Below are 22,160 nucleotides of genomic sequence, written 5' to 3' on the forward strand. Positions count from 1 at the left end.
AAAAAGGGGGGAGGGAAGCAAAAATAGGGTTCAGTGTGTGTTTCACAGCCAACTGTTCACAGAGGCAGCACACACCCCAAGCAGTGAGAGCAGCACCCCCAAGCTCTTTCCCTGGGAACTACACTCAGCCTCTCAGCGTCAGGCCACTATATCCTTGAACTGTGTCTATGAGCATCTGTGCTTTATCTCGATTTATTTTGTGCATTCGTTTGCAAGATGTGCCTTTTGGTCCTCGCTGCTTCGATTTATGCCATGTTGGCTTACGTTCATAGGAACACTACTTTCACATAGTGGGGGAAACCTGTAGTTGGAAAAAAAAGAGAGAAAGGAAAAAGTCATTGACATTTCACTACTTGTGGAAGGCAATATGTGGTTCTATGATCATAGAAATACTGTAATACATTTGAGCACTTATATATGTGTATGCATATGCCAGCCATTGTTCTAAGCACTTTACATCTGTTATATCATTTCATGCTTACAACAGTCCTGTAAGGAAGGTACTGTTACCCCCATTTTACAAATGGCACAGAGATGTTAAGAAATTTGCCCATAGTCACACAAAGAGGAGATGATCAAGCTGGGATTCAAACACAGCAGAATGGTTCTGGAGCCCATGCTCCATTTAACGTGCCTCTAAAGCACCCTCTTTTTTTTTTTTTTTTTTTTTTTTTTCTTTTAAAGGTTTTGCTCCAATTAGTGCACATCTGGGAGGTTTGCCTAGATTTCATCCTATTTTTTTTTTAATTAATTTTTATTTATTTATTTATTTTTGGCTGTGTTGGGTCTTCGTTTCTGTGAGAGGGCTTTCTCTAGTTGTGGCAAGCGGGGGCCACTCACTATCGCGGCCTCTCTTGTTGCGGAGCACAGGCTCCAGACGCGCAAGCTCAGTAATTGTGGCTCACGGGCCCAGCTGCTCCACGGCATGTGGGATCTTCCCAGACCAGGGCTCGAACCCGTGTCCCCTGCATTGGCAGGCAGATTCTCAACCACTGCACCACCAGGGAAGCCCTAAAGCACCCTCTTAATAGCGAGAACTTCATCATTCATTTCTATAGTAAATACTATAAATAGAATGTCAACAGAGAGCATTGAGGTGGGGACTCCACAAGGAATTCTCAACTGAGAGGAAGAAAGATGCAGCTGCTGCCTCTGGGAACCTTAGGAAACTCTGAAGAAGGAGATGGAGCAGCCTCTGGATCTTCTGGTGCAACCTTTGCCACCCAGCATGGACCCCTATACTTTTGAGTATTGGAGGGAAAGGAGGGAGTCAGACTCCAAGTTATTCCCTTTTCCCCCGCTTCCCTCAACTTCTAGGAGACCTTGGGGGTCAGCTGAAGCAGTTCACAGAAAAATCCACCCAAGTCTTTGACCCTGGCAATACAGTGAAGATTAAAGGGAAAAGTGTGTCCATTACAAAATGAAAACCCCCTTCCAGAAAACCTACTTCTCTGTTACCCCCTGCCACCAAGCCTGGACTCTGCTGAATCTCCTGTCCCCAGCACAGAATGGACTGGGAAGAGCACCAGCCTGGAGGGATTCTTGAACTCCTTATCCAAAAACACTGCCTCTTAGCCATTCTCTGCCTCAGTTTCCTTGTCTGTAAAATGGGTCTTATAACAATTTTCCTGTTTACATCACTGACATTATTGTGAGGATCATGAAACCTTGGTCTGTAGAGACAAATATTTATGGAATGCCTAACATGTACGAGGTTATAAATGAGAGAAGACGACAAAATAGTGAGGCTGGAGTGCTGATATGGTGACATCTCTCAATTTTTCCAATGAGTTGGGAGAGCACCACATATTCTATTAGCAGAAAGTCAGGTTTTCTTCTTAACATACACAAATTGTCCAAGGACGAGTCTTCCGATGTTAGGGTGGGCTTGCAGGCCTAGGCGTGGCCCACACCAAGGCAGAGCCCCACGTGGACGCCAGCCACAGCCCTGTTCTATCATCCTGCTCTTAGCCGTCGTTTTCCCCAAAACCAAGCGCTGCACTCAGAAAGCTGGGTACAGAGGTGCTTCCAACACAGTCACGTGCTGTACCCAGACCAGCCCTCCTCTCCATCTTGAGCCTGGTTCATCTGTCCACACTCTTCCTGCCCTAATGGTGACATCACTCCCCTTTGGGACTCTCTTACGGCGCATGCAGAGGGGTTCACGTCCTCCCCAGCATTCTGTTCCCTATAGCTGAGGAGCTTGTCCAGACTGGCTGTGGTAAGGTTTCTGAAGTTTCTAGTACACACTTCCTCATAGCTAAAGTTATGTTTATATACACACACACACACACACACACACACACATTAAGTTATAAAGATACTCAAGTGTCTGCCCCAGAAGAAAGATGATCTGCCTCTCAGAGACCTCAGTAGAAGTTCATAGATGTAGGAGAGGCCACGATGATTTTTAAGGATGCCTCTGGTGGGCGTTTTGCTTGCCCTCTGACACACACATACCAGAATGTATACATCCAAATGAGTGTCATCCTTTAAAAGCATTACACTGGGAGGTGTTGGCAGGTGTATTTCAGTGATTCTCCCATGGCTCAACACATGTTTGCAGCTGCTCCTTTAAAAGCCATGGCCTTATTTGGGGGAGTTCTGCTGTGTGCGTTTCACTCTTGAGGTCTTAGGGGCCAGATCACCCACCTTATTCTCCAAACTTGATTACAAGTGGCCTCTGGCCCCTCCGTGATACAGAGTTACCACCCTCAGTGATATTCCACAGGATTCCAGGCATTTTCCAAGGTTGTCTTCAAGAGGAAGTCTAAAATATTTTTGCATAGCGAAATGACAGCACAGTGGTACATATACATATGGCCGCCTCGGGTGGCGGCTTTAAAGACGAGAGCCTTATCTTTTTATATGTGCTCTGGCATTTGTCTTAAAATTAGTCTGATTACTTTATAGTTAGACATCCTGTGTTGGTCAAGTTCTGTGCTCATGGTGGGTGGTGTGGTGTTTGTGTCCTAAGCAGTTCTAGATTTTTGCTTACTTAGAGCTGAACTCACTGCTGTCTTAGCAAAAAAACAAGGTAAAGCAGCTTTTGCAGATTTGCCCAGAGAATGTACCTAGCACTGTATTGGCTTCGCGAAAATGAGAAGAAACTTTTAGCGGCATCCATTTTTCTAGATACCTTCATATGACAGCAAAGTGAAATAACATTAGCTGCCTTCTTACCTGCTTCCATTATCAGATGACACAGTTGTCTAAATAATCATTTCAAAAAATCACCTCTCTTCCTGGCCTTCCCAAAGGAAAAAGCCTTAGAACGATGAAAATATACTTCATGGGTGCTAATTCATTCTTTTCTCTTTTACTTAACTTTCGTGAGAGATTTTTAAGATGTCTCTATGCTCCTATTATAGTGAAAAAAAATTCCATAAAGTGTTCAGTTTCTGAAATACCAAATTGTCAGACCGTTTCTGAATTTGGCTGCAGGCAAATGGTGAAGAGTGTGATTGAGGGCCTCTCAAAGCTATAAAATAGGTACCTGGACAGATAGCGATAATGACCGGGAACAATCCCTCCTCTCCACCCGCATCCAACGAGAAGGAGGTGAAGGAATCATTTCTTGTGGCCAAGAATAAAGCCCGCTCGTAACTTGTGGGTGAATTGTAAGCAACACTTTGGACCCAAAACTGATTCAGTTCTTTCTGTTTCTTCCATTAACCCTGGACTAGCCCATCCCTGCCAGATGTGCTGCGTTTTCCATCTCCTTCGCTCAGTCTCCTGGTGTTCCAAAAGTGGTCTAGGGCTTTGTCCAGTTTAAGTTCAGCCACTAAATCATGTCACTGTGGTGTTAATTTCCTCCCCTGCCCTGAGGATATGCAAATATGCTCGGCTTAATCCTCATCACCTGTCCTCTCCTAGTGGGCCCAGTCTGCACACAGGCCGGCACTGGGGGGACGGGGCGGGGGGCCGCCGGGAAGCAGGGGTGGGAGGCATGACTGTAAATGTCGGTGGCGCCAGGCCGGGTCGCGCTCCCATTGCTGGCAGCCCAACATCTGCTGAGAAGCGTGCAGTTCCATCAAGTCAGCCACTGCCTCCCGGTGGGAGATAAGCCCAGGGAGGGAGGCTGAGCCTGGCAGCCGGATTCCAGGCCTGGTAAATTCATGTCTAACATTCAACTCTGTGAGGTTGGGATGGGGGAGTGTGGAGATGGTTCCATAGGAGCCGGCAGCTGCCCTGTTTTTAGCTCGGGCTGTTGACAGTTCCTGCTGAGAGCACTTGTTTCGGAACTCAACAAAGCTGGAAACTCCAACTTTTTAATTTGGGGTTTGTGTTTGGAAGAGTCGTTTTACTGGAACCAAAACCTTTGCTGACATTACCCTTTGCTGGGCTTGTCTATACCGCTGAGTAGAGGAGACAAGAAAAACCTCCAATACCGAAGTGTGTATTCCTGGGAACAGCAACAGTCAGATAGTCTGACGACCAGAGAATGCACGGTGGCTTAGTTAGACTGTCGTCAGAATCCCCTGGGAACCGCTGAGAATCATCTAGAGATTTGCTGCAAACAACTGCAGCCGTGGTCCTTGCCCCTTGCCCCTTGCCCCAGACCACTGCCTCCTCGTAACTCCCTACGGGTCTTTCAGAAAGATCCTATTAACCGATTACAAGTCCTGAGGAAGGAAGGACATTTTAACATGCAGAATATCAGGTTCTTTTCATCATCACATCACTCCCCATTCATTCCACTTATCCTGGCTGCCACGTTTTGCTACCAGGGAGAGGAGCTTTGAGGAGACAGCCCCAGCCCCTTTGAAAGTTGTTAGAAGCATGTATCTCTGGGTGCTCCAGGAAGTATACGAGTTAACTGGCACAGATTAAATGCAGTAAAAGAAAATATTTTGGTCAAATGCTTCCTCTTTTAAATTAATATTCTCTTGACCATTGTGGGAAAAAGAAAAAACCACTATTAAAAGTTGTCAGTACTTTTGCTGACTTGAAAATATTATGAAAAAAATCTCCTATTAAAAGTTGTTGGTTATTTTGCTGACTTGAAAAATATTTTATAACCCACGTAAAATGTGGTTCGAAAGTATCGTCTCAATGAAAACAAGAGCTTGTATTATTTTGTTCTGTCTTCGGCACACTTCCTCATATTTATCTTTTACATGTGGATTTCTTTCAGTAGTGATTTATATCTGCTCCATCCAAAAAGTTTAAAACACAATATAAAATGCCCTGTAAAAATTTACACTAAGTTTCCTAAAACACTTGAGAAATTCACTGAGTTTTGCTAGGCATACACTTCATTCATTAAAATGAAAACTTGGCTGAAGAAATCATGGTGTTTGTCTGCATAACTAACTCCTGGTTTCTTCTTCCTGGCCTCAAAAAGCCAGATGTGCTAGAAATTGCATTTTTCAAGTGAACTATTCAGAGCCCCGTATTCTTCATGGGTAATCATAAGAATTATGAAGACGATGATATTGTCCCTAACACTATACAGTGCATTATCATGTTCCCAGGGGCCTACAGAAATTTTTCCATCCAGGCAACATGCCTTAAGTGGGTTGACAAAGTGTTCTTTTGGAAGAGTCAATGTCAGCCCGCCCTTATGACAAACATCTTTCCAGTGAGATCCATTGTGTGCAGTTTGGACGGTTCACCCTTTACTGCCACTCTAAGAAAAGTTTTGCTGGTTAAGCGCCTACAAACCTTCTGGCCTGCAGAGGGCTCTATAATACCATGTTTTCGTAGCTCATGCTTGGAAAAAGCAAAAAAAAAAAAGGTACTTGCTGGAAGGGGGAAGGGGAAGCCCAGAGACTTTATAATGCTCCAGCAGTCAGTCTGGTAAACAGACTAGGAATTGTGGACAAAGTGCTTTTCCTTGAGTTTTGTACAAAGCCTGAGATCGGATGACTCTGTCCGGACTCATTACTTTAAGAGCCTAGAGCTAGTTCACATAGCAGCAGGAGTCCACCAAAAAGACATTTAATTATTGAAACCGAAACTGGGTATATTGTAACTGCTGATTAATAGATTTTTTTTTTCAGTATTTCAAGTAATTTATAAAGCGTTTACACACATAAATAGAAAGCTTTAAATGCTGATATTCCATAAAAAGTAAATAAAATATATTTTTGTGCATTAAGACTTAAGTGCCATGATTTCATGTCACAAATTTAAAGCAGCCTGGTAAGACTTGACAACATTACTGCAGCTGTGTTTTTACATTAGGAAATTAATTAAAGCAGTAATTTATGCTTTTTTCCACTTACAGGTATTTAGACCTCTCTGTGTTACACCCTATATTTTCCTTTCAATCATTATATTATAGTAATCTATCTTAAAAGACTCTATCTTATTCTCTTGCTGGTAGAAGAATGAGGCGGGGAGGTGGGCATTAATTAATCTAATGGAACGTTTGTCCTGTGCTACTGAGGCAGGTCCAACAGGGCTGAAGGGACTTCCTGCGGACTTCGAAGGGGGGAGCAAGCGCCTTCATATTTATTCACATGCCCCCTCCTTTTTTCCCCATCTTAAAAGAGAATTTCATTTTATATTACGTTAGAACAGTTTTTTTTTTTTTCCTGGTGTCGGGAAGGGAGGCAGAGGAGAGCAGGAAAGTATCTGACACGCCATGTGACACATCATCATTTAGACTTGGCTGTTCTGAGAGACTTCATTTTTGAAGCAGACCTGCTATAGAGTTCAGTTATGTACTGTGCTAACCCTAAAGCACATTAAAACACGCCCAGGGCTTCCCTGGTGGCGCAGTGGTTGAGAATCTGCCTGCCAATGCAGGGAACACGGGTTCGAGCCCTGGTCTGGGAGGATCCCACATGCCGCGGAGCGACTGGGCCCGTGAGCCACAATTACTGAGCCTGCGCGTCTGGAGCCTGTGCTCCGCAACGAGAGAGACTGCGATAGTGGGGGGCCCACGCGCCACGATGAAGAGTGGCCCCCGCTTGCCACAACTAGACAAAGCCCTCGCACAGAAACGAAGATCCAACACAGCCATAAATAAATTAATAAATTAATAAATAAAAAATTAAAAAAAAAACACGCCCACCTGGGTAGGTGATATGCAGTTTGCAATTCAAATGAATACTGTCCTGACTTTATATCAGAGCTAAATAATGACTTTCTTGAGATATCAAGAACAAATCGATCACACTGTACTTATTCACTACAGTTATTTCTGTTAGCAACTATAATAAAATTATTACTTGATGGAATTTTAATGATGTAAGTAATTTTGTTCCCCAAGAGGCATCAGTTGCCAAATGAGGCTGAAGTTTTGAAAAAGCTAAGGGCTCGGTGCATGAAAATACGACCAGAACGCCTTTACTCTTGGATATCATTTGCAATACTGTGGACTAGTCTTAGGTCAGAGCCAAGGACTTTTGCTTCCTCAAGCACCAAAGGTGCTTCCCTTTAGGCATTCACTCCTGTGAGGCATCCATTTGCTTGGATTTTAAGGGTGGCATTCAAGGAGGATTCTAAGGTGCCAGCAATTATACCACTTCCACTCAGAGTTAACTCGACTATTGGAAATAGGGAGTGAATCATGCGTTGTCATTAATGATATTTAGAGCGAAAGCCTACTTCCAACTTGTATTTCTTGAATTGATGAGTTGCTTTTAATTACTTAATAAGAGGCTTAGGTGAAATTAGACTCCTGGAGTCCTGAATCTTCCTTAGCTTTGTGGCGTCCATAGTCCTCATAGTCAAACAGGACCAAACTGAGCCCACTCCTTCCTTTCGTAACCTTAAGTCATTCCTCTTTTCTAAGAGTCCACCCAAACCTATTGTACGTTTTCCAGCAAATTTGGTATTACTTTAGTAACTATAAAGCTATTATTTTGTGTTGTTGCCATGTTATCACAGAATGTATCCTCATGCTTGCTCTGTTCTGACTAGCACTGGTAGTTACATTTTGACCAAAAAATATGCTGCTACAGAGCATTAAGGCGTTGGCATGCTTGCGTCTCGAATAGTCTAAGCTCAGTGGTTCTCAAACCAATAACAGCAGTATCATCTGGGAACTTGTTAGAAATGCAGATTATTAGGTATCACCCTAGACCTATTAAATCCATTTACCTTTGAAAAATTAAATGATAGATTTTTAAAACTTTCATGGCAGGTTTGAGCATGACTGACTTATGACCTCTATTCCTTATTGGTTTATCTCCCCCAAGTTTCCCCATTTTAGCTCCTATTCACAACTTGGGGCCAGGTCCAAAATATTTCTCTCTCCTGAGAGTTCAAAAGTTGTAATTCTTCAAAGTGTTAATTTTATATCCCATCCTGATGGGCTAGTCTGCCAACTATGCTGAGTATTTAAAGGATCTGTCTTTCGATACCACCTCCATCATTTACTAAGCAGGTAATCTGCAGTCAGCCTTTTAACATCTGCTTTTAAGAACTATAATACTTAGCATGCTTGAAAGCAAAAATCTGAAGACAGAGGGCTGGGCCAGGTGACTTTGCAGAGCCCCAAATTCAGATTATTGATATTAATGAAACTTGAAACATGCTTTAGCATTCCTTTTCAATGATCAGTGTCACTTCCCACATTTGAGCTCACCAAATTTTATTTTAAACCCCACTAGCTGATTTCTCTCCTTAAGTTATCACCACTGTTTTCTATTTCTTAGTTCATTCTGGGAAGATATTGTGAACAGGCCAATATATAGTCAAATAGCTCAGAGAAAATGGAAATTTCCATAGGTGGTAAAAAGTGCAGCCATGTAATGAAGCAGCCATGTGGTTGCTTGCAACTCTGCTCTTAAATTTCCAACGTAATTTCCAATATGAGCAGGCAAAAAGTGCTTAATAACCACCTGATTGCGTGCAAATAATAAATGGAAAAGTTCAAATACTGTAAAGTATGGACAGCTCCATTCTTCAGCTAGATTCTATCTGTAAGCTGCTAATTTCCCTCCTTTGCTCAAAAGGATATAAAGATGTCTGTGACATGATCTCTGCTCTCAAAGTCTGCAATCTAATCAGTGAAGTGATATTAATATACATGGGTAATTATAAAATAGCCAAGTGCTGAACCTTGTGATTTTCTTATAGTTGGAATAGGCATCCACGTGAGAGAAATGTTGGCTGGAGTCATGATGAAAATGTAACTTGAGCCAAGTGTTGAAGGATCATTAGGGTGTTTTGTTTGTTTGTTGGCCGTGACTTGGCTTATGGGATCTTAGTTCCCTAACCAGGGATTGAACCCGGGTCACTGCAGTGATAGCGCCGAGTCCTAACCACTGGACCACCAGGGAATTCCTTGTTAGGGTTTTTTTTTTTTTTTTTTTTTTTTAAAGTCTGGGATGGGACCTGAGAATTGGCATTTCTTTTTTTTTTTATATTTATTTTTGGCTGTGTTGGGTCTTCGTTTATGTGCGAGGGCTTTCTCTAGTTGCGGCAAGTGGGGGCCACTCTTCATCGCGGTGCGCGGGCCTCTCACTGTCGTGGCCTCTCTCGTTGCGGAGCACAGGCTCCAGACGCGCAGGCTCAGTAGTTGTGGCGCACGGGTCCAGCCGCTCCGCGGCATGTGGGATCCTCCCAGACCAGGGCTCGAACCCGTGTCCCCTGCATTGGCAGGCAGATTCTCAACCACTGCGCCACCAGGGAAGCCCCTTGTTAGGGTTTTTTAAGAAGGGGTGTTTGAGCTAAAAAAAAAATAATCATTATTTAAATGCAGTATAAAATTTTTATATACTTTATCAGGATGGGTTTCACTAAACTGCTTTAACAAATAACCCCCCATGTCAATGACACAACAAGTTTATTTTTTGCTCACTGTACATGTCCAACGTGGCTCATTAAGAAAGCTCTGCTAATTTCAGGCTCTCGGGAACCTAGTCTGATAAAGGCTTTACCTTGACCTACGTTCTGTAATTACTACAGCAAGAGGAGGGGTCGCTGTGAACTGTCATTTCCATGCCATATTTCACTGGCCAAATCAAGTCGTATGGCCATGCTGTATCATGTGCCCAGACATGGGCGAGCCAGAGGTACTTAGGGAACAGCATCACTGACTGCCACATCTTTCTGTAAAATCGTTAGAAAGCATACAACACTTGGCGTACCCCGGAAATAAAACTCTTTCTTATGCAAGCATCTCTAATTTACTTTCTGAGGATTTTTAGTTTGCTTGGTTTCAGCTTCCGTCTAGGAAACTAGGGATACAAGTTGCTAGCCTTCCTCAGTCTCCCCACTTGCAAGTACCCTGACCAGTGTTTCAACAGAAATCCTATGTTCTATAAAGAGTATGTGTAGCTGCCATTACTGGTTTCCATCCAACACTATCCCTCCCCTTCTCATTTGCTGGAGGGGCCCTAAATTTATTCAGGTGGTAAATCTTAAACAGTCTAAGCTCAGAGGTTCTCACATCAGCAACATTAGCACCACCTGGGAACTTGTTAGAAATGCAAATTCTAAGGTTCCACCCAAGACCTGAATCAGAAACTTTGGTCTAAGCTAATGGTGGCAATTCATTCTCCTTCCCACTGATTGACATAAGTTAATATCGTGATGCAGGTCTAGCCAATGAAACATGAGGGGAAGTAAGCTGGATGGGAGGGTGAAGAAAAAGTCCTCATTGTCTTTTTAAAAGACTGTGTCTCAAAATAAGTCAGACAGAGTAAGACAAATACTGTGTATCACTTATATGTAGAATCGAAAAATACAACGAACTAGTGAATAAAACAAAAGAAGCAGACTCACAGATATAGAGAACAAACTAGAGGTTACTAGTGGGGAGAGAAAAGTGGGGAGGGGCAATATAGAGGTAGGAGGGAAAAAGGGTTATTATGGGGTTATATGAAACCATGTGTGTGAAACTTTTGAAAACTGTAAAGCACTATAGAATTTAAAGAATCATTCATTCAACTTAAAAAAAAACAAAGACTGTGTCTCCAGGAAAAGATGTGATAAAAAGAGCTGCTGCAACCTTCTGGCAACCAGGAGATGGACAACATGCCAGGGATAATCAAACAAAAAGAGAGAAGGAACCTGAGTCCTGGGTGCTACTGAATTAACTAACAGCCTGGAACCACCCTTTAGCCAACATTTTTATAGGTAATAAATTCTATATTCGTGAGGTGACTTGAAGCAAAAAAGCATCCCAGCTATGGAACAAAAGTTCCACTATATTCCCCAGCAGTGCTCTCCCTGCTTTGCCACAGCTCTCAGGAGGTACCTTCTTCTTTGGGGATCAGGGAGACCTGAATCTCTGCCCCCTGCTAGTTTGTTCTAGTCTAAGACCACCTTTGGCTGTGCAGGCAGCCTTATTAGCTCATTGATTCTCCAGCTATATATCAAAGTTTTCCTCTTTTGTTCTACACAGTCAGCTCAGTGTTAGGGAGAGCTCCAGATTCAAAAAAGGTTATCTAACAAGCTCAAATTTGTTGTCCGAGCCCCACTATCTCAGTTCCAGAGCATCAATGGATCGGTTTCTGCTCACACTGCTGCATAGCCAGGCCCTCCTTAGAACAGGCTTGAGAATATGTCAGCCAAGTCAACTGTGAAACCTAGAACAACGACACGGTCACTAGCGCACAAATTGGCCACTTTGCAGGTAGATCTCTACATGTTCCGAGGGGCAGATGAATCCTGAAGGACTGTTTTTTTTGTTTGTTTGTTTTTTTGCGTATAGTTTTTTTTTTTTTTTAACATCTTTATTGGAGTATAATTGCTTTACAATGGTATGTTAGTTTCTGCTTTATAACAAAGTGAATCAGTTATACATATACATATGTTCCCATACCTCTTCCCTCTTGCATCTCCCTCCCTCCCTCCCACCCTCCCTATCCCATCCTTCTAGGTGGTCACAAAGCACCGAGCTGATCTCCCTGTGCTATGCAGCTGCTTCCCACTAGCTATCTATTTTACGTTTGGTAGTGTATATATGTCCACGCCACTCTCTCACTTTGTCACAGCTTACCCTTCCCCTCCCCATATCCTCAAGTCCATTCTCTAGTAGGTCTGTGTCTTTATTCCCGTCTTACCACTAGGTTCTTCATGACCTTTTATTTTATTTTTTTTAAGATTCCATATATATGTGTTAGCATACGGTATTTGTTTTTCTCTTTCTGACTTACTTCACTCTGTATGACACTCTCTAGGTCCATCCACCTCATTACAAATAACTCAATTTCGTTTCTTTTTATGGCTGAGTAATATTCCATTGTATATATGTGCCACATCTTCTTTATCCATTCATCCGATGATGGACACTTAGGTTGCTTCCATGTCCTGGCTATTGTAAATAGAGCTGCAATGAACATTTTGGTACATGACTCTTTTTGAATTATGGTTTTCTCAGGGTATATGCCTAGTAGTGGGATTGCTGGGTCATATGGTAGTTCTATTTTTAGTTTTTTAAGGAACCTCCATACTGTTCTCCATAGTGGCTGTATCAATTTACATTCCCACCAACTGTGCAAGAGTGTTCCTTTTTCTCCACACCCTCTCCAGCGTTTACTGTTTGTAGATTTTTTTGATGATGGCCATTCTGACCGGTGTGAGATGATATCTCATTGTAGTTTTGATTTGCATTTCTCTAATATTAATGATGTTGAGCATTCTTTCATGTGTTTGTTGGCAATCTGTATATCTTCTTTGGAGAAATGTCTATTTAAGTCTTCTGCCCATTTTTGGATTGGGTTGTTTGTTGTTTTGTTATTGAGCTGCATGAGCTGCTTGTAAATTTTGGAGATTAATCCTTTGTCAGTTGCTTCATTTGCAAATATTTTCTCCCATTCTGAGGTTTGTCTCTTGGTCTTGTTTATGGTTTCCTTTGCTGTGCAAAAGCTTTTAAGTTTCATTAGGTCCCATTTGTTTATTTTTGTTTTTATTTCCATTTCTCTAGGAGCTGGGTCAAAAAGGATATTGCTGTGATTTATGTCATAGAGTGTTCTGCCTATGTTTTCCTCTAAGAGTTTTATAGTGTCTGGCCTTACATTTAGGTCTTTAATACATTTTGAGTTTATTTCTGTGTATGGTGTTAGGGAGTGTTCTAATTTCATACTTTTACATGTACCTGTCCAGTTTTCCCAGCACCACTTATTGAAGAGGCTGTCTTTTCTCCACTGTATATGCTTGCCTCTTTTATCAAAGATAAGGTGACCATATGTGTGTGGGTTTATCTCTGGGCTTTCTATCCTGTTCCATTGATCTATATTTCTGTTTTTGTGCCAGTACCATACTGTCTTGATTACTGTAGCTTTGTAGTATAGTCTGAAGTCAGGGAGCCTGATTCCTCCAGCTCCATTTTTCGTTCTCAAGATTGCTTTGGCTATTCGGGGTCTTTTGTGTTTCCATACATATTGTGAAATTTTTTGTTCTAGTTCTGTGAAAAATGCCAGTTTGATAGGGATTGCACTGAATCTGTAGATTGCTTTGGGTAGTAGAGTCATTTTCACAATGTTGATTCTTCCAATCTAAGAACATGGTATATCTCTCCATCTATTTGTATCATCTTTAATTTCTTTCATCAGTGTCTTATAATTTTCTGCATACAGGTCTTTTGTCTCCTTAGGTAGGTTTATTCCTAGATATTTTATTCTTTTTGTTGCAATGGTAAATGGGAGTGTTTCCTTAATTTCACTTTCAGATTTTTCATCATTAGTGTATAGGAATGCAAAAGATTTCTGTGCATTAATTTTGTATCCTGCTACTTTACCAATTCATTGATTAGCTCTAGTAGTTTTCTGGTAGCATCTTTAGTATTCTCTATGTATACTATCATGTCATCTGCAAACAGTGACAGTTTTACTTCTTCTTTTCCGATTTGGATTCCTTTTATTTCTTTTTCTTCTCTGATTGCTGTGGCTAAAACTTCCAAAACTATGTTGAATAATAGTGGTGAGAGTGGGCAACCTTGTCTTGTTCCTGATCTTAGTGGAAATGGTTTCGGTTTTTCACCATTGAGGACAATGTTGGCTGTGGGTTTGTCATATATGGCCTTTATTATGTTGAGGAAAGTTCCCTCTATGCCTACTTTCTGCAGGGCTTTTATCATAAATGGGTGTTGAATTTTGTCGAAAGCTTTCTCTGCATCTATTGAGATGATCATATGGTTTTTCTCCTTCAATTTGTTAATATGGTGTATCACATTGATTGATTTGCGTATATTGAAGAATCCTTGCATTCCTGGAATAAACCCCACTTGATCATGGTGTATGATCCTTTTAATGTGCTGTTGGATTCTGTTTGCTAGTATTTTGTTGAGGATTTTTGCATCTATGTTCATCAGTGATATTGGCCTGTAGTTTTCTTTCTTTGTGACATCTTTGTCTGGTTTTGGTATCAGGGTGATGGTGGCCTTGTAGAATGAGTTGGGGAGTGTTCCTCCCTCTCCAATATTTTGGAAGAGTTTGAGAAGGATAGGTGTTAGCTCTTCTCTAAATGTTTGATAGAATTCGCCTGTGAAGCCATCTGGTCCTGGGCTTTTGTTTGTTGGAAGATTTTTAATCACAGTTTCAATTTCAGTGCTTGTGATTGGTCTGTTCGTATTTTCTATTTCTTCCTAGTTCAGTCTCGGCAGGTTGTGCATTTCTAAGAATTTGTCCACTTCTTCCCGGTTGTCCATTTTATTGGCATAGAGTTGCTTGTAGTAATCTCTCATGATTGTTTGTATTTCTGCAGTGTCAGTTGTTTCTTCTCCTTTTTCATTTCTAATTCTGTTGATTTGAGTCTTCTCCCTTTTTTTCTTGATGAGTCTGGCTAATGGTTTATCAATTTTGTTTATCTTCTCAAAGAACCAGCTTTTAGTTTTATTGATCTTTGCTGTCGTTTCCTTCATTTCTTTTTCATTTATTTCTGATCTGGTCTTTATGATTTCTTTCCTTCTGCTAACTTTGGGATTTTTTTGTTCTTCTTTCTCTGATTGCTTTAGGTGCAAGGTTAGGTTGTTTATTTGAGATGTTTCCTGTTTCTTAAGGTAGGATTGTATTGCTATAAACTTCCCTCTTAGAACTGCTTTTGCTGCATCCCATAGGTTTTGGGTCGTCGTGTCTCCATTGTCATTTGTTTCTAGTTATTTTTTGATTTCCCCTTTGATTTCTTCAGTGACCACTTGGTTATTAAGTAGTGTGTTGTTTAGCCTCCATGTGTTTGTATTTTTTACAGATCTTTTCCTGTAATTGATATCTAGTCTCATAGCGTTGTGGTCAGAAAAGATACTTGATACGATTTCAATTTTCTTAAATTTACCAAGGCTTGATTTGTGACCCAAGATATGATCTATCCTGGGGAATGTTCCATGAGCACTTGAGAAAAATGTGTATTCTGTTGTTTTTGGGTGGAATGTCCTATAAATATCAATTAAGTCCATCTTGTTTAATGTATCATTTAAAGCTTGTGTTTCCTTATTTATTTTCATTTTGGATGATCTGTCCATTGGTGAAAGTGGGGTGTTAAAGTCCCCTACTATGATTGTGTTACTGTCGATTTCCCCTTTTATGGCTGTTAGTATTTGCCTATGTACTGAGGTGCTCCTATGTTGGGTGCATAAATATTTACAATTGTTGTATCTTCTTCTTGGATTGATCCCTTGATCATTATGTAGTGTCCTTCTTTGTCTCTTGTAATAGTCTTTATTTTAAAGTCTATTTTGTCTGATATGAGAATTGCTACTCCAGCTTTCTTTTGATTTCCATTTGCATGGTATATCTTTTTCCATTCCCTCACTTTCAGTCTGTATGTGTCCCTAGGTCTGAAGTGGGTCTCTTGTAGACAGCATATATACGGGTCTTGTTTTTGTATCCATTCAGCCAGTCTGTGTCTTTTGGTGGGAGCATTTAATCCATTTACATTTAAGGTAATTATTGATATGTATGTTCCTATTACCATTTTCTTAAATGTTTTGGGTTTGTTATTGTAGGTGTTTTCTTCACTTGTGTTTCTTGCCTAGAGAAGTTCCTTTAGCATTTGTTGTAAAGCTGGTTTGGTGGTGCTGAACTCTCTCAGCTTTTGCTTGTCTGTAAAGGTTTTAATTTCTCCATCAAATCTAAATGAGATCCTTGCTGGGTAGATTAATCTTGGTTGTAGGTTTTTCTCCTTCATCCCTTTAAATATGTCCTGCCACTCCCTTCTGGCTTGCAGAGTTTCTGCTGAAAGATCAGCTGTTAACCTTATGGGGATTCCCTTGTATGTTATTTGTTGTTTTTCCCTTGCTGCTTTTAATATGTTTTCTTTATATTTAATATTTGATAGTTTGATTAATATGTGTCTTGGCGTGTTTCTCCTTGGATTTATCCTGTATGGGACTCTCTGTGCTTCCAGGACTTGATTAAATATTTCCTTTCCCATATTAGGGAAGTTTTCAACTATAATCTCTTCAAATATTTTCTCAGTCCCTTTCTTTTTATCTTCTTCTTCTGGGACCCCTATAATTCGAATGTTGGTGCATTTAATGTTGTCCCAGAGGTCTCTGAGACTGTCCTCAGTTCTTTTCATTCTTTTTTCTTTATTCTGCTCTGCAGTAGTTATTTCCACTATTTTATCTTCCAGGTCACTTATCCGTTCTTCTGCCTCAGTTATTCTGCTATTGATCCCTTCTAGAGTATTTTTAATTTCATTTATTGTGTTGTTCATCGTTGCTTGTTTCCTCTTTACTTATTCTAGGTCCTCGTTAAATGTTTCTTGCATTTTGTCTATTCTATTTCCAAGATTTTGGATCATCTTTACTATCATTATTCTGAATTCTTTTTCAGGTAGACTGCCTGTTTCCTCTTCATTTGTTAGGTCTGGTGTGTTTTTACCTTGCTCCTTCATCTGCTGTGTGTTTTTCTGTCTTCTCATTTTGCTTATGTTACTGTGTTTGGGGTCTCCTTTTCACAGGCTGCAGGTTCGTAGTTCCCATTGTTTTTGTGTCTGTCCCCAGTGGCTAAGGTTGGTTCAGTGGGTTGTGTAGGCTTCCTGGTGGAGGGAACTAGTGCCTGAGTTCTGGTGGATGAGGCTGGATCTTGTCTTTCTGGTGGGCAGGTCCACATCTGGTGGTGTGTTTTGGGGTGTCTGTGGCCTTATTATGATTTTAGGCAGCCTCTCTGCTAATGGATGGGGCTGTGTTCTTGTCTTGCTAGTTGTTTGGCCTAGGGTCTCCAGCACTGTAGCTTGCTGGTCGTTGAGTGAAGCTGGGTCTTGGTGTTGAGATAGAGATCTCTGGGAGATTTTTGCCATTTGGTATTAGGTGGAGCTGGGAGGTCTCTTGTGGACCAGTGTCCTGAAGTTGCCTCTCCCACCTCAGAGGCACAGCCCTGATGCCTGGCTGGAGCACCAAGAGTCTTTCATCCACATGGCTCAGAATAAAAGGGAGAAAAAATAGAAAGAAAGAAAGAAAGAAAGAGGATAAAATAAAACAAAATAAAGATAAAATAAAGTTATTAAAATAAAAAATAATTATTAAGAAAAAAGTTTTTTTAAGTAAAAAAAACAAAAAAACAAATAAAAATGGATGGACAGAACCCTAGGACAAATGGTGAAAGCAAAGCTATACAGACAAAATCTCACACAGAAGCATAGACATACACACTCACAAAAAGAGGAAAAGGGGAAAAAATAATATATCTTGCTCCCAAAGTCCACCTCCTCAATTTGGGATGATTCGTTGTCTATTCAGGTATTCCACAGATGCAGGGTACATCAAGTTGATTGTGGAGCTTTAATCCGCTGCTTCTGAGGCTGCTGGGGGAGATTTCCCTTTCTCTTCTTTGTTGGCACAGCTCCCGGGGTTCAGCTTTGGATTTGGATCCGCCTCTGCGTGTAGGTAGCCTGAGGGCATCTGTTCTTCGCTCAGACAGGACGGGGTTAAAGGAGCAGCTGCTTCAGGGGCTCTGGCTCACTCAGGCCGGGGGGAGGGAGGGGTACGGATTCGGGGCAAGCTTGGGGCGGCAGAGGCCGGCGTGACGTTGCAGCAGCCTGAGGCACACCGTGCGTTCTCCTGGGGAAGTTGTCCCTGGATCACGGGACCCTGGCAGTGGCGGGGGCTGCACAGGCTCCCGGGAGGGGCGGTGTGTAGAGTGACATGTGCTTGCACACATGCTTCTTGGTGGCAGCAGCAGCAGCCTTAGCGTCTCATGCCCATCTCTGGGGTCCGCGCTGATGGCCGCGGCTTGCGCCCATCTCTGGAGCTCGTTTAGGCGGCGCTCTGAATCCCCTCTCCTCGCGCACCATGAAACAAAGAGGCAAGAAAAAGTCTCTTGCCTGTTCAGCAGCTACAGACCTTTTCCCGGACTCCCTCCCGGCTAGCTGTGGTGCGCTCACCCCTTCAGGCTGTGTTCATGCCGCTAACCCCAGTCCTCTCCCCGGGATCTGACCGAAGCCCGAGCCTCAGCTCCCAGCCCCGCCCGCCCCGGCGTGTGAGCAGACAAGCCTCTCGGGCTGCTGAGTGCTGGTCGACCCCGATCCTCTGTGCGGGAATCTCTCCGCTTTGCCCTCCGCACCCCTGTGGCTGCGCCCTCCTCCGTGGCTCCGAAGCTTCCCCAGTCTGCCACCCGCAGTCTCCGCCCGCAAAGGGGCTTCCTAGTGTGTGGAAACCTTTCCTCCTTCACAGCTCCCTCCCACTGGTGCAGGTCCCGTCCCTATTTTTTGTCTCTGTTTTTTCTTTTTTCTTTTGCCCTACCCAGGTACTTGGGGAGTTTCTTGCCTTTTGGGAGGTCTGAGGTCTTCTGCCAGCGTTCAGTGGGTGTTCTATAGGAGCAGTTCCACGTGTAGATGTATTTCTGATGTATCTGTGGGGAGGAAGGTGATCTCCGTGTCTTACTCTTCCGCCCTCTTCTCCTCTCCCCTGAAGGACTATTTAATGCCATTCAAAACCCATCACAGGATCTTAGTATATTAAAAACAATTTCTTTATTGAAGTATAGTTGATTTACAATATTGTGTAAGTTTCAGGTGCACAACACTGTGATTCAGTTATACATACATACATATATATATATTCTTTTTCAGATTCTTTTCCCTCATAGGTTATTACATAACACTGAGTAGAGTTCCCTGTGTTGTATAGTAGGCCCTTGTTGGTTTTTTTATACACAGTAGTGTGTATATGTTAATCCCAGCCTCCTAATTTATCCCACCCCCATCCTCCTTTATCCCACCCCCATCCTCCTTTCCCCTTTGGTAACCATAAGTTTGTTTTCTGTGTCTGTAAGTCTCTTTCGATCTTAGTATATTTTTTAAAAAGGCATGTAACAAAGTAAGAGGCCCTCCCTGTCCATACTGCTAAGAAAAATCCTTCCCAAAGTGAATCCAGTTCTTCCTGGCCAAATAATTAAAGTGATATTCTCACAGTCAGTGCATCCTACAAATACCAATTCATATCGTGGCTCTTTACCTTAGGTCTGCCCACCGCCCCCTGCACACTCATGCACACGTGCAGCTCCCTCATGGAGGAATCCCATTTGTATCCGCCCTTGCCAACCAAAATCCTTCTGGTACATTTTTAAACTTCATCTCTTCCCTTCCCTCACTGAGAATTGCTGATCTGTTGGTGGCCTTTTTGTTTGTTTAGATTGATTTTCTTACCTAGTTCAAGTTCTCCAAATTGGAGGGAGGCTTAGCTGGCTATTTTCAGAAAGCCAGACCATCTAATAAATATTTGTTGAACATGTTGTTGAAGTTTTTCGCACGTCTAGGCAAAGGGTAGGAAACTTAGGTGCTTAAGAATATCAGCCAGATGATGTAAATGAGTGGAGCGTGCTGGGTACTAGAAAACTAGGGGGTGAATTTGAGAGCCCACGCCCCTTATGTGGGAGGCAGGTTGCTTCTCTGCTTTCAGCTCATTGCTGTGTAAGAATTCAGGCCCAGTGATGCCAAAGCTGCTAATTTTCTAAAAGAATTTGGAAATCTGGATTGCCACGTCAAATCTCATTTTTTAGTCTCGAGTCAGCATCCTGTAGGCCATCATTTTGTGATCTCTGGCCCAGATGCTCATATAACAACTAAAACGTTTTAATTGAATTTCAACTCTTCTAGATAGAGGTCTCACACATTACCCATAAGGTTAAGTTCTGACTATCCTTCCCATGAAGGTAACAGGCAAGAAATCTTTTGTTGAATCTTTTATATCAAAAATGTCATCTTTGGGCTTCCCTGGTGGTGCAGTGGTTAAGAATCCGCCTGCCAATGCAGGGGACATGGGTTCAAGCCCTGGTCCAGGAAGGTCCCACATGCTATGGAGCGACTAAGCCCGTGCGCCACAACTACTGAGCCTGCACTCTAGAGCCCGCGAGCCACAACTACTGAGCCCGTGTGCCACAACTACTGAAGCCACCCGCCTAGAGCCCGTGTTCCACAACAAGAGAAGCTACTGCAATGAGAAGCCCGCGCACTACAACGAAGAGTAGCCCCCGCTCGCCGCAACTAGGAAAGCCCACACGCAGCAACGAAGACCCAACACAGCCAAAAATAGATAAATAAATAAATTAATTTAAAAAAAAAAAAGAGTCACTGTTGAGTTAGAGCTAGACAAACCAGGATGTTACTTAATGTCTCTTAGTGTGAAATGAAGCCCTTCTCTGAAATATGCAGATAAATAAGAAAATGTTTGACAAGAACATGAAATGTCCTCAAAATATATATGACTTGAAACTTTAACTACTATTCCAATTCTTCTGAAAGTTAGTGATTCCCAGAAATTTTTCAGGCTTTGCTAAATAAAGTATGTATGTTCTGGGCCATGCCATTGCTTAAAAGGCTTATAATAGGGCTGAGGTTGTCCTATAAGTGAAGAGAATTACAGCAGATAAGCAAATGTAATACATGGGTGAATGCATAGTATAAGTTTGTGGTATAAGGTACAGTCAGTCCTCATCATTTGCAGATTCTGTATTTGCGAATTTGCCTACTCACTAAAATTTCTTTGTAAACTTAGAATCAGTACTTGCGACACAGTGGCTCCATTTTCACTAGTTCAGTGTTTGCAGCAACTTTATAGAACATAACTGCTGTGAATAACTGAAGAATCAACTGTAATTCTATTTACAGGAGTTTAAAAAACACATTCAACTAGTGCCCTTTACATTTAATGAGTTTTTTTTCTCTTTCTCCTGAACCGTCACTGAAATGTTGTGTTTGAGTCTTAGGCTACAGACCACCTTTTAGGTGTAACTAATATCTTCTTGGTATTTTATTATGAACTCCTTTTGGGTAGTCTAAGAGTGACCAAACCAGTACTGACTCACCAGAGAATTCCAGTTCACCAGGGTGCAGAGTACTGTGGAAAGCTGTCTTAGGGCCCTTCCCCACCTCTCTCACACACATGCGTGTGTGCACCTGCACACACACAATTAAAACTCTTTTAAGGAACATGTGAGATACAGGGGTAAGAGGTTTGAGGTTGAATAGTTAAAAATGTGAGCTGAAATTTCAGTTGAATTCATTTATTTCATGATCAGATCTTCTCTTGCAAGAACCCTGGTATTTACTAGATAATATTTCACTGTTATCTTGAATAAGTCAATAAATCAAGTCCATCATGTTTGAAATTTAATAGCTGCCTTATTAACCAAAACTGAGTATTAATAATAAAGTCAACATATTTACTGCCCTTTTCAGTGGGGTGATTTTCATTATTCATTACTCAATTACTTTTGCAGTAAAAAGAAATGAGTTATGATTTGTTTTGGATGAGCACGTTATTAAATTAATGACTTGTTGCAAATGTTTTAACCTAAATGTTGTAGTTGAAAAACATTGGTAAAACTTTGCACTTTACCTTATCCAGGATAATGAACCTATTCTAGTCAAAACCCTAAAACTCAGTCCACTTTAAATTACGCTACAATAATAGCATACTGCTATGTGATACCTGGAATATGAAATTTTAAAAAAGTTATAGCGATCAAATTATGCACCTCAATTAATTAGGCAATAAGCCATGAAAGATCTGTTGTTACCAGTGGGTGAAAACTAGTTTGCTATTTAATGACCCAAGCTGAAGTCAGGCTGAGCTAACCTGAAAGAAGGCACTCGTTAACCACAGGAAGGATGAATTTTGAGAATTGTAATTACCATATTAAATGGAACTTGGTGGTTTATTACAGCCCCCTTTTGAAACATAGCATTATAAAGAATTCCTGCCCTCAGCAAGGCAGGAAGCTTGATATCCTCCCCTGTTTATTTTATAATTACTCAATAAAATCCAGATGAAATTAGTTGTTACCAGTAATTAATGACCAGTTTAATAAAAAAGA

At 41.6% G+C, this 22,160-nt stretch overlaps 1 protein-coding gene and 1 non-coding gene across 2 annotated transcripts in view; one reads left to right on the top strand and one right to left on the bottom strand.

Annotated features, from left to right (window-relative positions):
* The window catches only part of JAZF1 (JAZF zinc finger 1), a 343,427-nt gene that overhangs the window by 250,876 nt on the left and 70,391 nt on the right, over positions 1 to 22,160 (top strand). The gene's annotated exons all lie outside the window — the stretch shown is intronic.
* TRNAD-AUC (transfer RNA aspartic acid (anticodon AUC)) lies at positions 9,168 to 9,239 on the bottom strand. Its single transcript has one exon. It is a non-coding gene; the product is annotated as a tRNA-Asp (tRNA).

This window comes from Balaenoptera ricei, chromosome 9 (assembly GCF_028023285.1).
Source record: "Balaenoptera ricei isolate mBalRic1 chromosome 9, mBalRic1.hap2, whole genome shotgun sequence".
Lineage (NCBI taxonomy): Eukaryota > Metazoa > Chordata > Mammalia > Artiodactyla > Balaenopteridae > Balaenoptera > Balaenoptera ricei.